Consider the following 24,070-nt stretch of genomic DNA (forward strand, 5'->3'; position numbering starts at 1 on the left):
TCCACAGAAGAGATATTTGGGTGGGTGTAGTGAACTTATTGAAGCAGGTGAGATATTATATAGTAGAACCTATCTAAAGCAAATATCTCTTTGATAGCTGAAACCTCTTAAAGGTACCTGGCAGAATATTAGCAGATCATTTTCTTCTCATAGTAAAATTTGATGATAAATATCTTTTGCACAGAGGTACTGAGGCTAAAATAGCGTTAAGCCTTAAAGTAGCAAGGTGAATAATGGTTGTGTGACAGAAGTTTAAATCGTTCTATAGTATGGCAGTTAATTAAGTGATAGACTAGACTGATTATATAAAGTACTATAATAGGCGGTAAATTCACCATTGTCCTATATTCCGTTTAGTAGCTTTGGTTTACAACTGATTCCTTGACCCTTTTGTAACTGGTGTTGTATCGCTCTAAGGCCTTATAAGCATTATTAAATGTTAACTGACAAAAATTAAAAAATAATCTTTCTACTGGAGTTTACATGCTTAGTAGTCTGTTAGAAAACCAAAATCTTCAGGTCCTAAGAATAGATTGTGCAGGAATTTACATCTTATGAATGAGAGAGGAGATATGAATTTCTATAGGCTCTGACCCTGCATTTGTATATTGTTAAAGAAAGGTAATTTTCATTTATACCAATGATAGTTTTATTTAACCATCAGAATGCCAGGTTATTATAGTCTTGTGAAATAGCATTATTACATTTTAGAGTAACTTTTTGTTGAATTGGGTTTTTTCTTTTTTCTCCTGCTATTAACTCTGCATTATTGTTAGTAAATTATAGTAGGTGACTACCTGTACGGAAGAGTTCACATATAAAGTATAATTGCAGTTATTAAATAATAGATTTCCTTTGTATACTTTTCTCAGTCATTTTAATGGGCAAAAAAGATTTGCTCAGAACTTTAATATCCCAAGGAAGTATTTAAAATACAAGAAAAATAAAGCAACATATTATGAGATTTATACATTACAGATAAAAGTATAGTCACAGATTATTTTACACATAAGCAGAAAACTCAATAAATTTTAGATTTAAGTGAATCATTTTAAGATTTATTAAACTCGTACTTTCTCCTTCTAGCTAAGATGGAAGCAGCTACAGTTCATAGGATAGAGTACTGGAAAAAATAGTGTTGTGCAAAGTTATAATTCTGAATATGTGTAAAAAGTTCTCCTGGACAATTCAGTTGAGTACTGATTAGCATATGCATGTGAGAAAACTGCTCAAGGATGGGAAAGATCAACCCAAAAGGTTTAGAGGTAGTATTACTGTTGTGGCTGATTGGAGTTCGGTGTCACCCCAACAGCAGGGTCAAGGAGAGGGATAATGGGGTGCAGGAGTGTAGTTAGCATTTTCCCTTGGTTCTCCTTCAAGTGATTGCAGTGAAGAATCACAGGTCATTGTTATTTAAAAAGATTTATTAAAAGCATATTTTAGAAAGACAAAGCATGCCCTAAGGAGGCACATGGTCCCAGATCTGTTACCAACACAAAAAGGCCACAAAAAAGCCACAAAAGAAGGGAACCCAGAAATGGGAACGTCTGCCTTACATTTGGGCCACAATGGGTGGTTCCAAAGGCATTCTTAGGTGATTGGCAAGTGAAATCATTTTGATTGACACCTGGCTGCTATATAACTCTTTGCCTTGTGCGCATGTGCTTACCCAGAATTCAGTCCGTTATTATTAGATTCATGAACTTCCAGGCATAAACATAGTATTATAATGACACTTAAATTGTGGGGAAATTAGGATAGTACCTTTGCACAGGTGTCTGGAGCCAGATTAGGCCAGCTAAGACTATGGTCCTCCTGTTCTTTGTCTCTGCAGATGCAGGAAGGATTCTGTAACTACCAATAGGGTGTTCTTTGGTCAGTCTCTGGGCTGGGCCCCTCTTCCTTTGTTCCCCTGTGTTTAACTAGCCACCTAACAGTAACATGCCTAGTGCTCACGGAAGGCTGAGAACAAAGTTTGTTTCCACAGACAGACTAGAATGGGGCATTGTGCAGAGTCTATAGATGTGTCTTGTCTCAGTCTTGGAGAAAAAGAACTTGAGACTAATTAATGTTCTAGTTTTATATAAGAAAAATTAAGAAGACCCCCTCACCCCCATTCAAATTGTTTCCAACTACATCCTGGAGAGAAATCTCACGAATATTTATGGGTAAGCATAAATACTCTGCACTAAAGAAGCTAAAATTTACAGTGTCTGACATTTAGTAAAAAATTGCCAGTCATACAAAGAAGCAAGAAAATATAACGCATAATGAAAAGAAAAATTAATCGATCAACTGAAACTGAGTCAGAACTAACATGATAATAGGACACTAAAACCATTTTAACTGTATTCCATATGTTCATAAAGTTAGACAGAGACATGGAAAAAATTATATATATAATTACTGCTTAGGGTATATATATATATATATATACCCTAAGCAGTAATTAGTGGGAAATTTATAGCACTAAACACCTGTAATGGAAAAGATGAAAAGTCTCAAATCAATGCCCTCAGTGTCTTCCTTGAGAAAATAGAAAAAGAGCAAAATTAAACCCAAAGTAAAGAGAAAAAAAAATGATCAATATGAAACTGAGTAAAATAGAAAACAGAAAACAATAGAGGAATCAATAAAAATAAGAGTTTTTTTAAGATCAATATAATTTATTAACTTTTAGCCAGAATCAGGAAAAAAATCTAAGGAGATTCAAATAAATGTTGTAGTCAAATATGCTATGTATTTCAATTCTTCAAATTTATTTATAGAAACACATAGAAAATAATATATTTCACCAGACTAGTTGAACTATAATAAATAAGTTTAGAAGGACACTGGAAATAATAACATAGAAATATATACTATAGCCAAGAATAAAGAATTAGAGAAAGATGTCAAAAAAGAAAACAAAATAGCTTATGCCTGTGGCACTGGGTGTCAATAGAATTTTAAAAGTAAGTATAAATTATTACACTCCAAGAATAACCTTTTTTTATGTTGGAGAATTAGTTATAGTTAATTAGCTTCCTTTGTAGCTAATTAACTATAAAAGGAAATAGTTGAATTAGTAGCTAATTAACTAAAGGTAAAAGGAAGCAATTTATACAGGAACAAAAGTAAAAGCTACACTATGACTAATTGTCTCCCCAAAGCCACATTGTAGGCAAGAAGACAATGTAGTAATATCTTGATAGTGCTCTGAGAAAATAGAATACTATACTCAGATAATTGTTCCCTTGGGATTAAGTCATGATAAATACAATTTCACAAAGAGATATATAGAATGTACCACACAAAGGCTTTTACTGAACTACATGAAGGTATTCTTTATAACGAATAAAATTGAACTCTCAAGGCTGTAGTGTGATGCAAGAAACAATGGGCGAATAAATCGGTAAGCATGAACACTAAATGTATATTGACTGAAGTAAAAATATTGAGTTATGGAATGAGAATGAGGATTGATATAGTCTAAATGTAGTTTATTAGTTTGCTAATGCTGTTGTCACAGATTACTATAAATTTAGTGGCTTAAAACAACACAAATTTATTATCGTAGTTTTCTGAGTTCAGAAATCCAAAGTGGGCATTATTGGCTAAAATCCAGGTGTCAGTAGGCTGCATTCCTTCTGGAGGTTCCAGATGAGAATCTTATTTCCTTTCTTTTACCTTTTGGAGGCTGCCTGCATTTCTTGGCTCCTGCCCTCCTTCCAGCAATCTCATCATTCTGACTTCTTCAGTTAACATTTTCTCTCACTCCCCTGCCTCTCTCTTTCACTTTGTGATACATTGGGCTCAGTCAGATAACCCATGATAATCTCCCCATCTCAAGATTTTTAATCATGTCTGCCAAGTCCCCTTTGCCATGTAAAGTAGCATATTCACAGGTTCTGGCAATTAGGATGTGAATATCTTTGGGGGAGGGGAGACATTATTCTACTTACTACAGAAAGCATTAAAATCTAAACCACACAAGTAACATGGGGAAGGAGAAGAAGTGAGTTAAAATATCTTGAAGTACTTGCTTATATTTCTTGATAATAGAGATATTAATTAATTTTAAACATTGGTAAATAAGATTTGTTAAAAAACATGCATGTTTAAAGATGCAATGTATATCATGAAAACCAATAGAAGGAATAAAGAAAAATTTTAAAATTGATTAATCCAATGTGAAAGAAATAAAAAGTATTAAAGAAAATAATGTAGAAAAAGATGCTAATTTTTTAAAATGTCAATAATACAAATGTTAAGGGACAAAATCATTAATGTTTTGACAGGTACATTCAATTAAATTAAAATAAAATGCTACATATCTAAAACATAATGGTACTAAAGGTTTAAAAATAAAATTATAGTAAAAGATATAACATGTAGGTTCTAAAAAAGAAAAAAAATCTGAGTAGCTAGTTAGTGGTCTAAATGAAGGTCAATTGGTAATATTGATAAATTTAAAAAGGTGAAAATTATACAGAATATATTCTCTTTCCCAAATGAATGACTGAACATAAAAAACAATAACTAGATGTTTATGAAAAATATTCAAGTACTTGGAAATTAGACAATCTTCTTCTAAATAACCCATGAGTAAAAGCAAGGAAATTAGAGAAAATTATAAAGTAAATAAAAACAAAAACACAACATATCAAAATTTGTGCCTTACACTTAAGCAGTGCTTAGAGGAAAACTATGGCATTAAATGCTTATCACTATACCACAAAACACCCAATAACATTTTCCTCACATAGCTGCCTCGTGAGATTGATCCTGTGGGAGAAATCTAAGAAACGAAACTGAAAGATATCAGTCAGGAGAAAAGTGGCAATGATGACTGGTTATTAAATGGAAGTAGGAAAGAGAACAGAGAGTCTGCCAGGACTTAGGTGTAAAATTTTATCATTAAGAATCCCATTTTTTGTACCCTACCCCCAATTATATGTGGCTCTTTCAATTGCAGATAAAAGACACATCTTGTTTTAAAACAAAAGGTGGATTTGGTAGTTTATCCAAACTGCAGAGAGAATTATATGACTCCTTGTTCTATGAACATGTCTTTTAATTGATTGCAGCTTATTTACCTATTTTTCTGCCAACAGTACAATGGCAGAAATGCTCTGCTAAACATAATGCAGTTGTATCTCCTACAAACTTAAGTTCATTCATAAGAAAAGAAAAGAAACCTAATGTCATATTTATCTGTTGCATTCAGTTCCAAGTCCAGGATTTCTCATGGATTTCATACTTAATTATTTGCGTTGTGGCTCTTCTTAGTATTGCATATGGTCTAAATATTCATGCCTCAATGTAGCTTGATTATAATGTGAAAGGCAAATGGGATAATCATTATGAAAACTCCCACTTAGGAAATAAGAAAAGGAAATAGGTGATCTCTGGTCCACGTGCTGCTATATTTTCTAGTCAGTGATATTAAGAATACATCTCTTCAGAAATGGAGTAAGTTTCTTGATCTAACAATGTGACTGAACGGCATTCTCATACTCCAAGCACTAAGCATTTCCATTGCTCACTCTCTTCCACACACAGAACTGAGAGGGGTAAGGAATCTCCTGTAGGAGCTGAATCACTTTAGTCATCAGTATGATATGGGAATCTTGGAACTGGCTTAAAGATTAACCTGTGACAGGTCCCTATTTATAATCTTTGGATTTTTTTGAGAAAAACAAAACAAAACAAAACAAAATATTTTTAAAACCTTAGTTTGCTGTTTATTTTATCCTAAATGACCATTAGAAAGTAAAACAAAACAAAGACTTTAAGTAAAATCAAATTGTAACTTTAAATTTAGACTCAAATATTAAAGATATCATCTCTTCTTACCTCGTTTAACCACTCGTTAACATTTTTCTACATTTTTGCATTGAGAGTATTCTGATAAACATAGATAATCCATCTACTTGCACCCAGTATTCATTACTAAGAATTTCAAACAGCAGGAATAATGATCTTTGTCAGAAAGGACACAGAAAGAAACCTTAGAAGGATGGAGAGACTGGGGATGATATCAGCTGCTTCCTTTCTACTTCCTTATTCACTGTCCATTTACTTTCTATTACTTTAATGTAGGTTTGAAATTTGGGCATTTGCAATTTGGCAGGTGCCTGATTGATTCATATGGCCTTGAGTTACTTGTCATGGACAAGATAGTTATCTCGTTATTTTCTTTCTAACAGATTAGCTTTAATAGAATCTTAACTCATTTGAAATAACTTATTGAAGACTGCAAAAGGTAGCCAAAAATCTTCCAAAAGTTGGGCACTTTTCTTTCAAGTCCTCCCAATGCCAACTCAAAAAACACAAGGTCTTAAAAATAGAAGGTAATAATTTAGTTATCTGCATCACGGCCACATTTAGGGTGGGCCTTTGAGTCAATTATATTTCAGAGTTATCTTTAGGTGACTCCATAGTTCTTTCACCCAGATAGCTCACATCTTGAATTACCTTTACATTTGGTTATGTATATTGATTTTAATTCTTTATTGAATTACACTCATCTCCACAGTATGAGTGTAACCCATATTATTTGGTGGACAGTGATGTTCTCACTGCTGAGGGAACTCCAGCTAGGATATGTAGCCCGGAGCGTGCTGCTTGTGCCTTCAGTTTCTGTGATGAGCTGATGAGGCAGGGAGGGTGGAGATAGAAATGGCAGCAGTTAAGAGGAGAGAAATAGAGGGCAACGGCTCTGGGAATAAATTTTAAAGCATTCCTGCTGGGATTAAGGATGTTCTAAAGACAAGCAGCCAAATGTGTTCATAAAGGCACTTACTGAGGGAGTTGGCAGCTGTATTTTGTCAAGCAGTTAGAAGCCAGAATCCTAAAATAAAGGCTGTAGAAAGTAAGCAATAGAATTGGAACCTTCTGATCCTGGGTGCAGGTGAATTTCTGTTTCACCTCTTTCTCTCACTGTGAATGAAATGAAGAAATAGTCTTTTATTTTGAATGAGACAGAAAGTTCATGGAGCTACTCACCTTCATATGCAGTATTGTTAAAAGGCCTTGAAAGTGAGGGTGTATACTTTGTAGATTTTTTTCACAGATAATCTTGGTTGATTTTCATACCAGAAAGATGATCACAACAACCAGTGATCAATCACGGTTCTTTCAGGCTTGGCTGTACATGAATGACATACATAACCACTTCTTAAGGAACTATTTTATAAAGTGCTAATTTATAGATATTTTCTCATATAAAAATTGGGTTGTTCTCACTAATTCTTTCATTAGTTAACTGATGCAGAGCAGAAACTGATGGCTTGTGGTTGATTCTGCATAGAAGAAAGTATGAAGGAAGAAATGAGAGCTATAATCAGAGATCTTTTGCAAATGAATTTGACAAATTCTCAACTATATATTTTTTCCTAAATGGTATTATATAGTGTGAGCATTCATAATTGGCAGCCTATGTATTTAAATACATTGAGAGATCAGTATTAATATCTTGTCAAGTAAAAAAGACTTTTGCAGATTCTTTTGTAAAAAGAATCCAGTGAGAGACTGAATATACAAATGGACAATAACCCGACCATATATGGAAATAGAACTCTGATCCACAACCAACCAGGCCAATAAATCAGCCTCTTATCTACAGTAAGTCAGCCTGCTATAAAGTCAGACTTGTTGGAAGTCGTACCACTGTCTCTACCAACAATCTGGGAAACCAAAACATGACTCCTATAACGGTCAACTCCAAATCATCAGAACTTAATTAATAACTGAAAAGTTCCTGAATTTTTGTCCTTGCTTCCAACTTAGGACCAACTAGAGAAAACCAAAGAGGCACTCTTAACCAAACATAGTAGAGGCTCCTCTTCTAGTTAGTGTGCCTGCAGTTTCTTCGTGCCAACAGCCAATAAGGAAGAACTGAAGCTGCCTTTTGTTTTTCTATAAAGCTTTCTCACTCTTCTGCCTACCATTGAGTCACTGACAAAATATAAATGATGGTGGCTGACATCCTTATAGCAAAATAGCCTTTGCTTGTTTTCATTTTGTTGATCTTCATTTATTTCCACAGTACTATATCGCAGGACCAATTTATAGATTTACAAAGTGAACATAAAATCTCTTTAATACAGAAATGAGGTATTTGCATTCTCTCTCTGCTTCTTCAATTTGACAAATTTAATCTTCACTGCAACATCAAGGAACATGCTTTCCATTCTTGTAAACTCCATTTACTCAACTTTCATTTCACATTCAAACTCTAGGTATGCTCTAATACCTGAATCTGTAATTTATTCTCTGCATTTGTCTAATCTACTCTTTATTTCCATTTAAAGTGTTTCAAATGTTTAAAGATTGTAATTTTCATTTTTTTTTTTTTTTGGTTTTCGATTGGTTCTTTCTCATATTCACCTGTACTTGAATCTCATGTGTGAAGATTTCTTATCTGTTTTATAGCTTTGGGATTTTATTTTGTAGACGCTCTTCTCTACCCTACATATTCAAGGTTTTTAAACTTCAATTTTTAAAGCACATTCAGATTGCTGTATTATTGCTATTTGGGTAAAAATTCTTCCATCCTTCAGGTTTATTGATTGAGATTATTAGTGTTATCTTGCTTTATATACAAGAGTTCATCTCTTAAGGGAGTTTTCATTTTCATTCATCTCTTTTCTCCCTTTTCTGGTTTTTTGGTTCTACCATGATCTCATTCAGAGACATCCAGATTTTTGAGACAGTATTATTTTAACTGCTCACTCAGGCTTTCACTCCATGATGATATTGTATTATAATCCCATCAACATTACATAGGCAACAAGCTACTTTCCAGTTTCCAATTAATGCTTCATACCAAGAAAAACCTGTGTCAACAGATGGTAATTTTTTCTTTATTCACTGATGAAAGAGTGAGCAGGAACCTAATTTCTTGCTTTATATAGGGAAGTTGGTTCTAGTTCCTTATGTCACGCATAATTTATAATTAGTTTTATTTTCACACAGGAGTTAAATTCTGTGTCTCCGCTGCTTACTCTTTGGCTCTGAACCTTCTATTACCTATTGTTGCTCAATTCTGTGAGTTTCTATTCCATTTTTTTTCCCGTTGTGTTAGAATATGACTATATATTCTTAATTTTTAAAATGTTTTATTTATATATATTTTTTGGTTGGCGCAGACAAAAGTGGTTACAAATTGCATGTTGTATCAATAAAAAGTTCATCAGCAGTATTATTGTCTAGATCACAGTCAGCATAATTTTTAGCAACCCCTTCTGCCCCATCAGCTTTACTGAGATACACTCCACAAATAAAAATATAAGATATACAAAGTGATGCTTTGATATAGATACATATCATGAAATGATTACCACAATCAAGTTTCAGCAATCTTTTTTTTTTTTTTTTTTTTTTTCACTCCACAGGATCATTTCTTTTGAAGGGAAATTATCTCAAAGTAATTTTCTTTAGTTAAATATATATACTTTCTGTGTCTTTAGCTGTACTGCTTTCTGGCTGTTAAGTGTAGCTTAGTTAGGATGATAGGCTGTTAAGTCTAAACTAGGTTTGAGTTCTGATTTTACTACCAATTAGCAATCTGATATTTGACAAGTTAATTAGACCTTTTCAAGCCTCAGTTTCCTCATATGTAAGGTGAGAAGGACAACATTACCTATATCATAGGATTCATAGAATTAAATGACAAATGTATAGCACTTAAAATGATTTCCTGGCATGTGGCAAACACTAGATATGTAGTTTTTGGTGACATTTCTACTTTTGTTGCTGTTGTTGTTAATCTCAACTGAGACCAAAATGCTTTCATTTTACTTTTTTTTTTTTTTAATAGACAATTATATCTTTTAATTCCCCACTCATTTTTTTTCTTTTGTGGGGTGGGAGGGAGAGCGGGTATTGGTTTGGTAATTTTATTTTGGCTATAAAATTGGTATATTCAAAACTCTTAATTTCAAGAGTTTTTTTTTTTTTTTTTTTTTTAAGGAAAAAGGACCAATAGTTTAATACACAGTAATTTTTTAAGAAAAGGGATAGATATTAATAAACCAAATTATGCGTTGGTCATAGAGAACATACATTATAAAAATAAATCTACTATTGATGTATACATGTAACATCATTAATATTAAACAAAGGTCCATATTTAGAGAATACTACAATGCCTTATACACAATGGGACTCAATACTTATTTAATAAATGTTGCTACTATGGTCTTCCCAGAAATTTTTGTTCTATTTTAATTTGATAAGCAAATAGAAGAAATATGCAATTAATGAAAAGAAATTATATTCCTAGGGATAGAAAGACAGTAGTAATCCAAGTTTAAATCTCATTTACAATCCTGAATCTATTAAAAGCACACAAAAATTATATCACAGGCATATTTGGTTTGCTTTTAGCTTTTCAAATGAAGAGTTACTATAGAATTAATATTCAAATTCTGATTTTATTATAGAAAGCATATTTATAATTAAATGCCATAACACCCTTTTGCAAAGGACAAATTCTTAATGCCTATGACTCTAATAGTATCCTGTTATTACATAATCTCATGCAATGCAGTAACATAGTGTTATACAAAACCTCTGTAAAGTAAAACATATGCACCTAAATATAAACTCTGTTCTTCAGGTTGAGTCTTAATATTATGCTTTCCAGATCAGCATTAGAAAGAGAGTCTACCAATATTATATTTTATTTTCCACTTCAAAAGCAGTCATTTGTTGAGTTTTTCATCTTAAACTAAATTCTGTCATTATTCTGCACAAATAATGATATGTTCTTTAACTTCATGGGAGTTCATTCAATGTGAAGACAATATTTTTTCTTAAAAACAGAGAAAAATGTGTCACTGCACATCTTATTTATAAATCATACAAACTATACATTTTTGCATTTAGATTTGTAAAGATGGAAAGAAAATGCTTTAAGAAACATATTTTGTAAGTTCTACAAGTTTCGATTGCATATACTTGTACCTATTTAAAAAAATTGATTTTAATAGTGAATAAGATACTTTTAAGTCAAATTAATTTGAGTTTTAGTGAAACAATGACCTTTGAGTTTACAGACAACATCTGGAGGAAACAGCTGGGAAACTGATCAGGTGTTTTTTCAAGTAGAAGTGCAATGTGGTGTTCCTGTGGTACTGTTTAGAGATTTTCAATTCTCACATCATGTAGCACACAGTGGTGCTATTAATTAGAAACTGATGGAGAGCCAGAAATAAATCCTAATGTCAAGCAGAATGTCTTACATGGAGGAGATTCGAAAGTCATGCAACTTTCTGAAATTGAAATGTTCAGGGTAACAGCAAGGATAGCAGACTCCCTGCTACCAAGTCAATATTTTCCAACTGCTGAATGTCAATTTCTCTAATACCTACTTTCTTTCTTAAATGCATAACATTAAAATGGACTTCCCTATCTTTTAAAAAATTAGTGATACAAAAAGGCTATTAAAGTGTTTGGATTCCCTTGTATGTGCCTTATAAAATAAATTCAAACATTATATATTTGATACTATTGCAAATTTATTAACTACGAAGTTAGTGTTATTTCCTCTTACTACAGCGCATTTACCTTTTCCTTGACTGCTAGCGATGAGTATTTTATTGGACCATAACTCATATATAAGTCATAAATCTGCCGTAATACAGTGGGTGGTTCTTAATGCCAGTTCCTTTTCTATGTTATTTGTAACATATCTGGCTATGTCAAGCCAGATTCACCATTAAAAGTAATATAGTTCATTTCTACTCAGTGTGTTTTCTGTGAGCTAGTGGACATCGCCAGAAAGCTTGTTAGAAATACAAAATCTTAGGCCCTACCTCAGACTTATTGAATCCAAATCTGTGGTTTTGTAAGATCTCTGGGTGATTTATCTGCATGATCAAGTTTGAGAAGCCCTGCCTTGGAGTTCTAAATACTATTACCCGAACCTGATCCTATTGAAATGAAATCTTTGTATGGCGATTTTGATACAAAGAGAAATTTAAAAACAAATTATGTGCTTGGTGACATCAGAATCATCTAAAAGTGCCTATAAAAATGCACATTCTTGGATCTCTTTCCAGAGATTTGTATTCTTTAGAAATGGGGAAGTTGTTTGGAAGTCCCCAAACTGTCACTCACAGTCCACAATTAAAGTACGGACTTGTAAAGCCTTTGTAAAATATCTGACCTTTCAAAGAATTAACTAAGTATACATATATAATTTTTTTCTTGTATATTGAGAAAATAATCATTGAGGAAGGTAGGAAAGTCTTCAGGCATCTACAGTCAAGCATGGGTGTCCTTACTTTATTTTATTTTATTTTATTTTTTTAATATTCTCCCAATTTTGCCTCCTCTAGTATCAGATTCATCCTTGGGTAGAAGAATGCCTTTAACACTCACAGGGTCACTTATATTCTCATACCACACCTACAGGAAAAAAAGAGGATTTTGAAGAAGTTTTTATTTATTTATTTTAGAAGGATAAAGAAACTTCTTTCCCAAAAGTCTCAGCAAATATATCCTTCATGCTTGTCTTTAAACTAACCATTGTGATCAGGTCCTTTGCCAATTGGCTTAAGCCCATTGAGAATTTACAATTGCTACATCACAAGGGAAAGGCAAACTACCAAAGGAAAGCTAGGGCACCTTTGGCAGAAGAGAAAGGAAATCCATGCTGGAGAGGAAATCAGCAGATATTTTAGTGTTATTAAATATCCTTTCAAGAATTAGACCTTGTAAATAGCAATATCCAAGCGCTTGAAAAACAGTGCTTGGATTCAATAGAAGGTCATAACAACAAACATGTGCATTCTAGAAGAAATTTACGAACAGAAACTACTTATAGTTTATTATAAATAATTTTTAAAATAAAATGTTTCACTACGAGTCCTGAATTTCATATCTATCCTAAATTAGTTTAGTCAAACCAAAGCTAATTGTTCTCAAAATTTTATTCATTTTCATATGGTGAAAACTGATTTTGTTTCTTTTGGTATATATTTAAATTCTAGTCACAGACTTAATTTCAGCATATGAAATTTTATAATATAAATTTCATGTTACATTTGAGATAATCAATCATGTTTCAATGTAATCCACATTGCATAGGAGACTTTTATTATGAGCATTATCGTTGTAGTATAGTAAAGTGCATTGTTAATGAAGCATGGAAAAGGAATAATTTCAACTAATAGGCATATATGTCAAATTTCAATTAGGACTATGTTAGAATTCAAAAAGAGATATGAGCATATAAATTTAAACCTTTGACCTTCACCATAAAGAACAAGGTCTGAGAGAGAAATTAAACTATTTTGATGTAGCATGCAAATTTGAATAAATTAATGTGCTCTGAACTTTTTGTCATGACTCTGAGACTGGATGTGATTTTTAAAAGTTTCATATACTTGCAATTTATAGCTTTGAACAGTTTACTTCCATTCCATATGTTAAAATATTAATGAATAAAAAAATTTAACAAAAGTTTATTCTAGTATGTTAGACAATATACCAATACACAGACAGCTGGTCCTAAATTAATGACTAGTAACTCATATCAGGCTTACAGATTCTTTTCCTAAAAATTGACAATTCTTTAGAATTATTTTTCTTGATATATATTATATATATATGTTGATTTATTTTAATCAGAATTCAAATAAAATTTACTCATGAATTGAATTTAGTTGACTTTCCCTTTCATTCTATCTAAATCTATTTGTTGCCTTTATCTCCTAACAAATTTTGTTTTGATGAACTGTGATCTTTTTACTAGTGTCTCACATTATCAATTATTCTCATTGTATACCTGTAATACTTTAAAAAAGTTATCTCTCTGTAACTAAATCTAGAGGCTTCTAATTCAGGTCTGATTATTTTTATCAAGAATATTTTATGAGAATTGCAAGAGTATGGATAATTTTAAAAATGAATGTTTTATTCAACATCAGAAAATGAAATGCCTTTGAAATATGAGAATATACACACACTCACATATATACACATACATTTGGGAAATTATCTTCCTCAATGAAGTCATACACAGATGTTATTTGATACTTGTGACCTATTCCAATAATAATTCTCCATTTCTAAAAAAAGGTTTTCAAAATTTTACTTTATTTTCTTTTTACAATCTGCTTTAGTGAAAACATCTTCATTATATAAAATTCTTGGTTATTTCATTATATTTAGGAGGAAGTTTCATTTTTGCTTTGAAGTAGATTTTTGCCCCCATTCTTAGTCTTAAAACCTAATATTTCTCTTCTTCTCAAGTCATTTTTCAGACCTAAAAGTATAAAAAAGCAATTTATTACATAAGAAATGAGATAAGGGCATAGAGTTTAGGAATTGAGATTGATGACACATTGTATATTCTTTTGAGCTGAGGTAACCAAGGTCAAACAGAAGTAAGATTAAACTGTTGTCTTCTGGATTCTCAGAGCCTTTTCCAAAACTATGTAGGAATAAGACACGGAGAAATTTTAATTCAAATGTCAGATGTGACCTAGTAATTTATTTGAAATGCCCAGATAGAAGAAAAATCAACAAAGTTGGAGTAATACAACATACTACAGGCAATTGATAAAATTATTTCATACCAATGAGCACTTAGGAATTAACAGTGAGGAATATATGTGCTTAGTTGAAATTAAAAACAAGTTAATCACAGAATTTATTTTTATCTCACAATGTGACTGTACAGAGCAGGCTTTGAAAATTTAAAAAAAAAAAAGGAAAATAAGAGCTATTGTACAATGCTATAATATTTTTTAAGATATATCTTTAAATTATTTATGATAAACTATAAGTAGTTTCTGTTCATAAATATCTTCTAGAATGCACATGTTTGTTGATTACACTGAGGTATTTAGGATCATTTAACTCAACATCTTTCATTATGAATACGAGGAAAACGAAGCTTAAAAGTGGCTGGGTTTGAGAATGGTCAGAAACCAAGTTAAAAGAAGGACTGAAACTTGAACCTGGGTCTCATTGACCACCGTTACTATGGTTTTTTTTTTTCTTTCTTTCTTTCGTACCATCTCAGTTACTGACTTGATTTTTATTTTCTGGAAAATTTTCTCCTATGTAATGCAATATTTCCATTAATTTAGTACACAGTCTGGTTTTGTAAATACCAACTGACATATCAAGTTTCTAAAATGTGTAAAACCAAACTATTATTACAGGGCAATTTTTATGTTTTTCATTCTTTAAAAAAAGCTCTTTATTTCTCATACTAAAATCAAATGATGTTTTACTGTCACCTTTAGGTGAAAAGATCACTAAATAATTTTACTTGGATTTTTACACTTGGGAATGACAGGGATAATGCAATAAGTGTCATTTTAGTGAAACTGCCTTGGGAATTTATTTAATATTTTATATTCCAGCTAAATATTTTCTAATAAATTTGTTAGTAACTCTCTGCAATCTTGCTTATTAAGGAATATTATGAATTTGCACACCATGATCCTAGTCTCTTTCTGATTCATTTATGTAAAAACTTTATGCATACATGAAAACAAATGAAATGGTAAATTGTATAATATTGGTCTGATTTCTATCTTAGTTTATTCTGTGGGTATAACATCTACAAATACCTACCTTTACTATTCTCTATTAATAGTGCTCAGAAATCAGTGCCAGATACTCTGCTTATGACTCATGGATTTACAGATGTAAGAAATATTTATACATTTGATAATATCTTACTGAAAGGACAATTTGATTTTAAACCATGTAAACATAAGTTGAAATGTACTGTGTTGATGGCAGAACAGGTAGACTTTAGGGAATCTGATCATCTATATGGTGGTTGTATTTTAACTATTATTTACCTTGAATTGATGTCTCAATTCAAGGTTAGAATATGATGACTATTCCACTAAATTAATGATTTTTAGTGTCCGAAAAAATGCACATCCTAAATCCAAAATGATCAATAGCTTCTAATGCAGATCATACCCTTACAGCAATTTCCTGAACTATATTCCATGAACTGAAAGCGTTAAATATTTGTATTTTTTTATTGTTTCTCTAATTTTACATTTAAGTTTATTTTAGGAGAGGCATGCCCAATGCTAAATGTCATTTAGAGTTGAAAATTAAAAACTATGTATCAAAATGGAATTAGAGTTATAAGGTAAGTTCAGTGGTATGAAAAAAGAGATACCATATTCCATTCTTCAGATGATTATGCTTATTAGTGCAAAAATCACTTGATGTGTATGATAAGAAGGTTTCTAGCAGATGTCTCTTTGATGTAAGATATAAAGCAGCACATACCTCATTAAACAACACATCAAAAGCATAAAAATGCAACCATTAATCTATATTTCATAATTTCTCCATAATAACTTTAAGTAAAACTCACTGAACACAAATGAAAGAGCTGTAGAAGAAGGTGATATTAAAATTCACATATGGTTCAGTCCTTGTTCCTTTGAATTCTATCAAACATCTGTTGGATCGAATTGAAGATAAAGAAAGAAATACAGTTTAATATATGAATGGTAACAGGGATATTTCCAATAGGAAAGATGACCACTTTTATGAGTTCATAAAAAAGGTACGTGTTATCAAAAAATGCTAGACTCAGATGAGATACTAAGTCCCATCAAACCCAATTTCTACGTTTTACAGAAGAACAAATTGAGACATGTAGCAATTAACTAACTTCCACTTACTCACACAATTAATCATATTAGAATCTTGATTACACTGAGGTATTTAGGCAAATATATCAGAGCTCTTTCTAGTATACTGCTATGCTATTTTAGAAGTATACTTTCTACCTCAGAAGAATCTTAATTTCTTAGAGTGGGAAAATGCTTCATATAGAGATGTCCATTATTCAACAGCTAAACAGACATCTAAGGCTTCTGTGTTGTACAGATAGAAGTATCTATCATTAAGGTAGCGAGCCTCTTCATTTGTTTAATGATTATTTTATTTACCTTTATTTTTGCTCAGATTTGTCAGACATAATCTTCATAAACATGCTCTGACACTGGTGTTTCTTATCTCTATCCTTATTACCCTCATTCTCACTAGAAGCCTGAACATCTTCCTTCAATCTAAGCTTTTTAAGTCAATATTTAAAAACCATATTTTTCTCAAATCATTCCACTTTTCTCCTATTACTTTTGCTCTTGCCACTGCCATCCTTTTACTAATGTAGGGACCACTACTTATACTGTTTCCTATGTCCCAAACTCTTTTGTCTTTCTTCACATCTGTCTAACTCTGGGATCCATTTCCTGACATCCTGAGAATGAATTTATTTCCTTCCATGGCACTCCACAGTGACCTTTCCCAAATCATTAATCCAGCTTTTATCTTCAGGACTTGAGCTTCACAACATATTTACCTCTTTCATCCAATGTATGCTCCTTAAAAGCAGGAGTTGCTCTCAATTCATTATTGTATTTATAGCATCTAGAATTGTGCCTGGCTTATTGCACACACACACACACACACACACACACACACACACACACACACACACTATTTGAACAAATGCAATAATTTAGTCATATTTTAGGAAGAAATCTTTGATTACTTATTTTCACTTCCCAATTTTCTCTATAAAATGTGTCTGTCATTTTCTGGGGAGTTTAACGGATTCCAAGACTTTCATAATAATTGAATGGATTGCTTTTATGTACTACTAAGATGAACTCATTCTCTAGAAAATTCAACTTGATCATGAATAATTGCCCCATCTCTTCCTTGCAAACTATAATGTAGTTCTTTGGACTCTTCTATCCTACTGGACCAGTAATAACTATTTAGAATTTATTTGTGGCAATTTTCAGTGAAAATAACCAATAGACAATCATTTTATTTGTTAAAAGAGTGTCCATGCAAATATCTTTATTTATCAAAAAAAAAAAACAGCCTTCAATTATCTATAATATATTTGCTATCACGAAATTTAGATATTTATATAATATAAAGATATAATTTTAAAATTACAAGGAAGGATTATATCAAGAAGATAAATTATCTGCTCATTACATTTACCTTCAGGGAATGAAATCATGGTAACATACATAAAACATAATATAACTTTATATGAGATTGAAATTTAAAAAGTTTATCAAACATTCATATTCTAATTCTCATAAGAAATGGCTTTATTGCTAACACAATTGATATTTATTGCATTATATAGTTTCTTTGTTATATGGTATGCCCACAGCATTATTATATAATTTATTTCTTATCAAGAGGGAATAACTTGCAAAATACAGTTTTATCCATTTTTCTCCTCCCCAACTCTACTATCTCAATTGAAGCCACTGAAAGCCTTTCATGTCTGAATGAGATGAGTAGATTTTATTCAAATTTTATTGTGAAAATTTAAACTTTAAAATACTCATTATGATTTTGGATACATTTTAATATAGCTACATAAAGTGAACATGTTATCTGGAGAAATAAATATAATTAGAACAAATAAATCATTAATCATTTAATTTACATTTGAGTAGTTTTTCCTGTGTGCATTTTGCAGATTGTAACATATAACACAGAAGTAAATTTGTTAAAAATTTCAACTGAACACAGATTTTTATGGACATCATCAAAAACTACTATAGTACTTGGATTCAGTCTAAACTTATTTAATACTTTAATAATTTTTTAGTATTTACTTTTGCTCACAGTATTCTCATTATTTCGCATGCCTTATTCATCTAATCCTATGTCCAAGAAGTTTGTTACCATTTTTATCTTCATTTTATAGATAAAATACCAAAGAATAGAGGGTTAAATAACCACCCAGAGTTACACTGTAAGTGGAGGATCCAGATTTCAAACCCAGGCAATTTGTCTCAAAACATTTAACCACCGCATGACTCTGCTTCCTTTTGGAAAAAAAATAATAAAAAATAAAGACAAATTATTATCATCTCTACTTAGGCAGATAGAACTTTAAATGCCCTGAAATAATTTCATGGTTATTTTTTAATGTTTTAGTCCTAAATGTACCAAAAATCAAGACTAAATAAGTAAAACTGACTGTCTTATAGCAAGAAAGAATTATCCTTCTGATACTCAGCTTTTTAAAGAATATCATATTTACTAAGTTAATGAAACTCTTTTCAGAAGAAATTATTTAAACTTTTGGGTCCACCTAGGCAAATTATCCATCTGAAATTTCAATTTGCAATCAGTGGTACTCTTTAATTTCTTTTTGATCAATTTAAATATGGAAGGAAATTTTGATAGTTTTCTAAAGTGATTAATTTTAATAGTCCAACTGGATGATCTGCCTCACAGAGTCATCATTAATATGTTAGAGCATTATAGCATTCAGTACAGAGTTCTCAATTTGATAGTTCACTTATCTTTATTATAACAAGTCAGACAGTAAGGAAATAACTTCAGAGACATAAGACCATAGGACTTTTCAGGAGCAATTGTTATTTACATTTTCAAATAGTCACTTTGGAAGATTTAAAGACGTTGCCTATTTTTCTTTTTTTGAGACATTTGCAGAAATTTATCCCAAATATCTATCCCAATGCTTTCTATGTTATTGTGAAATTTTCTTTGAAACCATTTATACATTTTAAAGTTAAAAAAGATGATGGTCATTTTACCATCTCTGAAAAAGATGACTTGTCTGCTTTTGTCAACTGTCACTTCCACAGAACTGACAAGTTCAATTTAAAGTCATACATTACATAAGGCACATTGATCTTTAATTATGAAATTTAACTCTACTATGTACTTATTCTTTTTGTATATATTGGTATTTCATGTTATCAAAAGACCTTGAAGAAATGTTTGAATTATAATTCAAAACACAAAATGAAGCTTAAACTTTATTTATTATAAAAACAATAAAAAAATAATTACAAAGTTATAATTCTGCTTGGATTTATCTGCAGATCAATGAGAAAATTAGGAATAGAAATATACTGGAAAAATATATTGAGAGAGGTTAATATTTAGAGAGGTAAATAATAAAAGAATAAAAGTTGTGGTCAAGAATTATAAATTCAGTTGTCTAGAAGGGCCAGGCATGAGCATAAGTGAAGTAAAAGGAACCAGGTAGGGGATATAGCAAACCAAAAAGATATACCATTTAAATGTGGAAGCTCCTGCTAATTGTTGACCTGCATGAAAGTTGATTCATTATAACCAAATCTTCTCACAGTTCGAGTTTAATTATAAATTAAAATAAGCCTTATTATTTTATAATTAACAACTTGATTCATTATAATTTTCAACACAGTGAAAATAACAGTTATTGGACACATACTGTTTAGCAAACTCTTTAGTCAATACTGAAATAATAAAGATAAAAAAAATTCTCTGCTCTATAGATCTAATTGTAGAGTAGGAAAGTGACAAGAAAATAATAATTTAAAAAATGTGTATCCTATAGGAAATGTGGTATTAGCATGACATGCAAGGCATAGAAATGATTGAAATAAGAGAGTGATCATTATTCTGGAAAAGTGATTAAGTTTTGCAGAAGCAACATGCAATCATGTTTAAATAGGATTTTAAAAGATGAATAGGAGTTTTCCAAGTAGACAATAAATAGAACATTCATGAATTCATAATATCACTATTGTAATTATAGTTCACATTCCCTAATTTGAGTTTAGTAATTCTGTCGCTTGCATATTATCCCAATTAATTAAAATAAAAAATTCCTTCAGTTAAATGTTTTAATTCCAGACTTAATGTTTAACACTTGATTATTGTTAAGAGAAAGATGAAGAACTTACAAAATATTGTTTAAAAAGTAAAATGTGTTTCTCTAAATATACTTGTTCTCAACTGGTTCTTTGAAAACCCATAAACTAGCACAATCTCAACTATCTAGTTCTCAAAAACAGAGATGTTTTAAGTTATTACTCTATACTTGCTTGTCCTGATGATTTATATGTATAATCTAAGACTCTTGGTTCAATATCCTTCTTTTTATACTAATCCCAGGCCCCTTGAAACACTTTGACATCTTTTCTGAGCATTATGGATTTTAGCGATCCTACATTATCTGCACCTATATTAGTCCTATACTTCCTCCTGCTCCTTGACCTCCTCAGTTGTTTTTGTTAGAAGGATCCTCCCGCTAGCTACCCTGTCCCTGAAAATTCAGTACTTACGTAGTAGAGACTATTTCTCATAAAATAGGCATTCAGAAGGGGTTAGAAAAATGGTTCACAGAAAGGGTTATACGTTGATAGCATAAATATACTTGTATTAGAGCATACATTGGAGTCATCACAAATTAAATCACTGTATTATAGCATCTCTTAATAACAACTTTGTATGACTTTCAAGAGTAAAGGTTTATTTCTGTCTCTTTTTTTCACTTTTCCCTATTTAAGTAATTTGTTAGTGTATTCACTATCTTTGTATTGAGAACAAGATAGTTAATGATTTCAGTTCAAAGAATTCTATCAGCTATACAACAAATGTAGAAAGAAAAAATAAAAGATAGCCTCAGCTAGAATTAGAGTCAATATTATTTATTTCTATGTGGAAGCCGAGTTTAGAAAAGAATTAAGATACCTACCGAGGTTTATAGGATAAACCTTTCTAATACCACCTGACTACAGCTCCAATATGGTTTCACTATTTTTTTTTTGAAGTAATATAAATTAGTAAAAAGAAGTTCCAGTTCACCATTATCAAATGCTAAAACACAAGTACAGATATACAGTCTCAATTCTTAACGACAGAAAAGAAAAACTTGTTTTGATTTTGAGTGTTCTCAGATGATGCTATTGCCATTAACTTAAAAATCTAGTATTAATTTTATTGTGTTTCTTAAGATAGGTGAGCAAAATGGTGAACTTAAAATAGCCGTCAATATGAGAACAGTGTTTTCATTATAACCAAGACTTTGCAAACATGGTTACGTAGAAATCACCCTGCTAAGCACACCTTGGGTATATAAAAGGGGGAAGGAAAACTATGTGTATTGGTTACTTTCTATAAGATATAAATTGCCCAAGCTATTTACATGAGTTATTTTCACCATAATGCCTTGAGGTGGGTTTTATTGTTTTCATTTTGCCTATGGGAAAACTGAATATAAGAGAAGTTAATTACCCTGTATCTCAGTTAATAAGCAGCAGAGACAAGTTTGAATCCAAACATTTTCTGACTAGTTAGTCTATTTGTTGAATACATGCCCTCTACTCCTAAGGCATTTTCAAACAAATTTGATGGAAATAAGACATGTTCACAAAAAAAAAAAAGAAAAGAAAAAAAAAAAGAAAAAAGAAAAAGGAGAGAGGTAAATGCAATGTAGTATTAGTGACATGTTAAATAAGTGACTTGCAGGAATTCAGTTATTAATTCTGGGTTTGTCAATAGAATGGTTGAGAAAGTTAGACTTCTTTGAGATCTTAAAGAAAGAAAAAAAAGTGTGAGTTGCATCGTGATCAGAGTAGGACAAAAGTGATAGAGCCATCAGCAAATTGAGTGTGAAAATGTAGAAAGGAAGTGTGCATGGGTTTTCATGAAACTTCTAGGAGGTACATTAAACAGGAAGGAAGAGAAGTTCCTTTGGGAGTAAAGAAAGAAATAATGCTATTACGTCCTTCTACCATAGTTTAAACACACAATAGTGTTTATATTGTTCTTGAACTTCAGTAATTCATTTTAATTTTGAATTGAGAAAAAATAACATAAATAGAATGATATTTCATAGAAAGTTACTTGATAATTTCTCTAATTTCTAAAGAAAAACCTAACAATACACACATACAAACACATATACATGTGCTAGATTATTTTCCCAAAATGAAGACTATTTACACATGTGCATTATTCATTACCCTTTTTACCTATAAAAGAGACTAGTAGAAGGGATGGTTTGGTGTAAATCAACAAGGCAGTTATGAAGAAGTTTGAGAGGCTGAGGAAGGAAATAGTGGTCATTTGTGGTCTCTTCCTGCTCTCCGATTATATGAGTATGACTACACAGTAATAGAAGGCAAAAGATAAAAATGCATTTTCATTTTTTTAGTGTATTATTCCTAGAAAACCAATCTTATATCACTCTATAAACTTAAGGACTCTCTTCTTCAGTTTCTTGGGATCATCATTTTGAATCCTATATTCATGAGACTTTTCTTATATAATGTTAATTAATTTTGGAATGATTCATTTAAATCGACAGCAGACATCTAAAGTTTAAAAAAATACCCAAAGCTAATATCTGATCTATATACACATCTTTAATTTTAGCCAACTTAAAAAAACATATCATCACCCTGAAATTCTGCGAATTGGTACATTTTGTATGTACAAGTGACATATAGGAGTCAAACTGATTCATTTTTTAGCAAAATCTCCCCCTTATAAATATTCTGGTAAAACGACATCTTATTGAGAACGACTATCTCCTTCACTCTCTTTTCTACCTCTATCATATAAAAATTTAACACTTTTTAACTTTACTTATTTGAAATTTTTAAAAGAAATAATTTCGACAAGGCATCCAAGAATGACCAAGCCATGATTATATAACTATATTCTAGGAAATCATTATTTCTTAAATGTGATTCCTGCCCCCTCATAATTTTGCCTAGAATTCTGTTCATTCTACATAACATTTCAAACTTGAGATGGGGTTGAATTTTAAAAACCCATATACCTAGTATATTTTTTTCTTTGAGTACATGTATATTTACTTCTCTTGATTTAAGACTAACCAGAGGAAGAATGCAGAATCATATACATATTAGGTTCATTTATTTGAGTGAAAAAGAAACACATGATGATATGCTATCGGCGATCTAAAAGTGACAGTAACAGGTTGTGTGGAAAATGATTCTATGGTAAATAATATATATATATTTTTTATATAAGGCCATATAGTAACTACAAAACAAGACATCCAGTGCCCACGGGAAACTGTTTTCTATGCACTAAACAGCCATTATTGCTTCATTAATCTTATTTTTTTTTTCTTACCTGGGAAGTCTCTATGTCCCTTATGAAAAACTCTTTTGTTTTCTACATCAATGTGTTCTATATAGTTTGAGATAGAAAGATAGAAAACTCATAGCTAACTTTGACACTTAGCAAAGAATGTGCTATTACTTCCTTCTAC

Source organism: Rousettus aegyptiacus, unplaced genomic scaffold, assembly GCF_014176215.1.
Source record: "Rousettus aegyptiacus isolate mRouAeg1 unplaced genomic scaffold, mRouAeg1.p scaffold_m13_p_2, whole genome shotgun sequence".
In the NCBI taxonomy this organism is placed as follows: Eukaryota; Metazoa; Chordata; class Mammalia; order Chiroptera; family Pteropodidae; genus Rousettus; species Rousettus aegyptiacus.